The sequence below is a fragment of the Myotis lucifugus genome, unplaced genomic scaffold (assembly GCF_000147115.1).
Source record: "Myotis lucifugus unplaced genomic scaffold, Myoluc2.0 scaffold_184, whole genome shotgun sequence".
Classification (NCBI taxonomy): domain Eukaryota; kingdom Metazoa; phylum Chordata; class Mammalia; order Chiroptera; family Vespertilionidae; genus Myotis; species Myotis lucifugus.
In genome coordinates this window covers 2,294,438-2,298,770 of record NW_005871232.1, presented here as the reverse complement: position 1 = coordinate 2,298,770, position 4,333 = coordinate 2,294,438, and the positions used below count along the sequence as shown (strand labels likewise).

Sequence of the window (4,333 nt, the reverse complement as noted above, 5' to 3'; positions counted from 1 at the left end):
ATCCTAGTAATCCCTAGCACACTATAGTCTCTCAGAAGCCTTTAAGTACTTGTTCAAAGCCACTACCCACCAAGCAAATGATCTTCCTAAACTGGAATGTCAGAAAAGGAATGAAGAGAATGACCGAATTAAAATTGTGAATTTGGGGCCTGTGAATATCACAGAGCTTAAGACCTTCAAGAACAGAAGAGCTGTAGTTGAGTGTGGCATTAATGCCTTAAAATCTGATAACATCTCTCAGTTGAGGGGGAAAATTGTTAAAGAAAAAAAAGAGAGACAACAGGCCCAAAATGGAGTTCCTTGTGCTAAGGCCCACATCAACAAACCAAAACTTAATACCTACCCACATTGCAATTTCAGCCTCTACCAGGAATAGAACCTTTCCAGTCAACCTGGAATTACCTGATTAGTACTAGTGAGGTAATCTGCATGACAGGTCCTCTTCTCCCGCAAAGGAAACAATTTACCTTTTGTTAGAAACTTTTTCTTTCCCCCTTTTGATAACTCCTTTCTGTTTGCTAGATGGGATGCTGCCAGATCATGAATTGTTGAATAAAGTCAATTTGATCTTTAAAGTTATTCAGTTAATTTTTGTTCTTTAACAACATAAATACAGAAAAAAAATCTAAAAGTACAAATGTAGTAAAAGTAAATTCTAAGTGAAGTCATTAGGTGGGACACCTCAGTTAACCCTCCCTGAAATTAAATTTAGTAAAGGTCCTCAAGTCAGTTAGACAGACAGGAGCAGAGCAAGGATGATGGGCCAGAAACAGAAGGTCACCAGGGTGGAAAGCCCTAGATGCCTAGCAAAGGATAATTGTAGGGTGGGACCTTGTCCCAGGGTGACCTTTCCTCCCCTAGCATATTGCTGGTCATGCAATTTAGACGCCCTGATCTTTCCTCCCTAGAGATAATATATATGCCTCAGTTGTATTTCAGCTCCAGGCCCAGAAAAGCAAAACCAGCTACAGCTGACTTCAGGACCAGCTCCATTGAATAATGACCCCCTGCCCTGGTGTCAGTCAATCAATAAGTGGAGACCACACCCTGAAAGGACATACCTGGGAAATGGCTGAATAATCTATTGAGATTTTCCCGAGACCCTCCCTAAATTCTCCACCCTTAAAGCCCTTAGGGCAGTGGAGCCAGTGCCTCTCCCTTCCTGGAGCTCACCAGCACCTTTCCCTTCCCTTTCCCATCCTCCCAGGTGTGTTACCATTACCTTCCTCACTTCTAACTCCAAGGGCCCTTCCTTTGCCTCTATAACTTGTTTCTTAAGCACATTTCTTCTACAAATTACTTCTCCCACCTCTGTGATTTTATAAATGTTCTCTTTCCTAGCCAGAACTCAAGTATTGAGGTTGCTAAACCCAGATTGGATCTGACCGCACAGGTCTAACACCCGTTCCCACTGCCTACAACAGTTTGTGACCTCTTAGAAAATCCTATCTAATAAAAAGGGAATGTGCAAATTGACCCTCACTCCATCACAAAGATGGTGGTGCCCAGTCCCCTCAGCCCTGCTGGAGTCCCCCAGTCCTTTCAGCCCTGCCGCTGAAAGCAGACAGCAGGGCGTAGCAGCCTCGTTCACACAGCAATGGTGGCGAAGCCCCCAGGCCCAGCAGACAGAGAGCAGACAGCGGGGCATAGCAGCTTCATTCTCGGGGCGGCAGTGAAATAGCCAGGCCCCCCAGAGAACAGAGAACCACAGGAGTGGGCCTAAGCCGTCAGTAGGACATCCCCTGACAGCTCCTGGATTGGAGAGGGTGCAGGTCCAGCTGAGGGCCCCCCCTCCATGCATGAATTTTGTGCACTGGGCCTCTAGTGTTTTAATAAAAATAATTGTCACTCTCCAATTCACCCAACCCGACAGAATTTTACCAATGCATTTTGAACCAAAATTTTAATAAGCATATTACTTGATTATAAAATGTCATGATTCTCAAGTACATAGAATATCATAAAGTACATTGTTGTCAAGACAACTAGGAAATAAAAATGAATCACCTCCAAGTCACAATCTGTCATTAAAATACATTAAAAATAATACTAAGAACAAATACTTGGGCAAACAGTTCTCTTGCCAAAACAGCTATTCTCAAGTAGGTGGTTTAATTCCAGGTGAATGACTCTTTTTGCCTTTAGAAAGAAGATAATCTGCCTGATTAAAAATGTTTTTTATCCAGTTGACCTACAAGCAGCAGCCATCATGCAAATTGTGCCCAAGAAGCAAGGAGGTTTCTAAGTCTGGCAATTTATCTCAGTGGAAGAATCTGAAGCCATAGCCTTAGTAGCAGGAATAAGACCTGGTGAGCTTCCTTCACTCTTTTAACTATCTGGCTGTTAATGTGAAAAACAAAACAAAACATTGAAACCTGTAAAGAATTTTTGTGAGTTTATTTGAGCCAAACTGTCAACATATGCCGGGAAGCAGAACCGCAATGAATTGAGATAATGCTCCAGAGAATGGCGGGTTACATCTGTATTTATACATTGCAATCAAAGGAAAGGGACATAGGTGGGTTACATGAAATCCATTGGCGGTACACTAGAGAGGAGGGAGAAAGCAAAGCGGGGGTGGGGGGGGAACCCCTGGGGATTGACTAAAGAGTAAAATGATAGACACATACTTAGGTGGGTGCAGGATCAATTAACATGATAATGAAGGAATTTGTGGTATCTGTCCTGGGGCCCAGCACATTAGGTTGTGCCCCAAGGGGTCCAGAAAAAGGGAAGTTACAAGTTACCCAGACATTTCAAAGGGTATGTTATCATAGATGCAAAAAGACAGATAGGCTCAGTTAAGGTAAAGTTGACCTTGTCAGTGAAGATACTGGCCTAGGACGTAACTACCCACCATAACTGCTTTTGGTTAAAGTTTAATTTCAGACCATCCTTTGTGGTTACTTTAGGTCTCTGATTCTGCAAGACCGCCATGCAGGCCTCCCCTGAGCTTGTCAGGTTAGCATGTGGCCCCTTTAGCCCACATGGCCAACGCACAATGTGGTTTCTAAACCAAAGATTACTGGGTTGTTTTCAAGTACTTGCCCCAGGGCTTAGGTCTGGTAACACTCAACTCTCTTGGCTCATTCCTAAACTTGCAGCTAGGATTCCTGTCTTCAATAACTGCTTGGGCCCTAGCCAGGTTTGCTCAGTGGTTAGAGCATCGGCCCATGAACTGAAGGGTTCCAGCTTTGATTCCTGTCAAGAGCATGTGCTTGGGATGCAGGCTCAATCCTCAGCCCTGGTCAGGGCAAGTGCAGGAGGTAACCAATTAATGTGTTTCACATTGATGTTTTTCTCTCTGTGTCCCTTCCTCTCCCTTCCACTCTCTCTAAAAACAATGGAGAAAATATCCTCTGGTGAGGATTAGCAACAACAGTAACAAAATAATAACAACTGCTTGGTTTCTCCTGTTGGTCAACAAAACACTGGAATTCATTTGAAGACACTGGGGTAGATCAGGAATGCAGCTGAGGCTCAGGCAGAGCCTGGAACCAGAAACTGGAGTATTGATAAGAACTCAGGAAGTCTCCCTTTGTTTCCTCTGCAATTCTATTTATTCTCTCCCTTACTGTCTGGCTTTTTCTGCCTTCAGTTCACATAGCAGGAAATGACCACTGGAGAGCTCCTAACTTCCTCTTCCAGACAATAGCAAGTATGGCCCTGTTAGGGGCAGAAATAGAATATTGGGGACTACCTATAATTATAAGAAATATTAATCATGCTCTGTTAATTTTGATTGTTCTGTTCTGATAAGAGAAAGTACATTCTAACCTGGCTGAGGGTCTTACCCCCTGAGACATGGGAGGAATGCAGTCCTTCCTCCTTTTCCAAAAACTGCCTAGATTAACAACCTTGTTGCCTGTAATTTGGTCCAGAAGGCACCCACCCTTTGCAACCCCCCACCCCCAGTCCGCATTGCCTGTAACCTATAACCATTGCCAACTTTCCCATGCCTGTAATTCTTACTTTCCCATGTAATCTTTGTCCTTTTACCCAATATAAGCTGCTGACTTGTGGAGAGGGGCGGAGTAGATTTTTGTGGATGACCTACTGCTCCCCCATACTGCCAGCATTATTGGAATAAATGCTCATATATTGGAATAAATGATTCAACCCTGTCTCTGCTTAATAGGCTCAAGTAGTGACAGGCAGTCCGGATCCACTGGTTGTCTGGTTACAACCCCACCCATGGTCATTACCTCTTTGTCTAGCAGCTAGATTCCTCCTGACCACTTGAACCAGTCCCACTAATATTTCAAGGCCCATCTCCATTTCTACCTTTTTCATAAAACTGTCTGCCGCCAAGGACACAGAAGCATCCTATACA

General features: G+C 43.9%; 1 long non-coding RNA gene across 1 annotated transcript in view; it reads left to right on the top strand.

The window, feature by feature from the left end:
• The window catches only part of LOC111827550, a 7,137-nt gene extending 3,953 nt beyond the window's left edge, over nucleotides 1–3,184 (top strand). The window contains exons 2-3 of the long non-coding RNA XR_002831170.1: nucleotides 2,187–2,309; nucleotides 3,105–3,184. This is a non-coding gene — a long non-coding RNA (uncharacterized LOC111827550). The remainder of the gene's footprint in view (nucleotides 1–2,186; nucleotides 2,310–3,104) is intronic.
• Nucleotides 3,185–4,333: the final 1,149 nt, after the last annotated feature.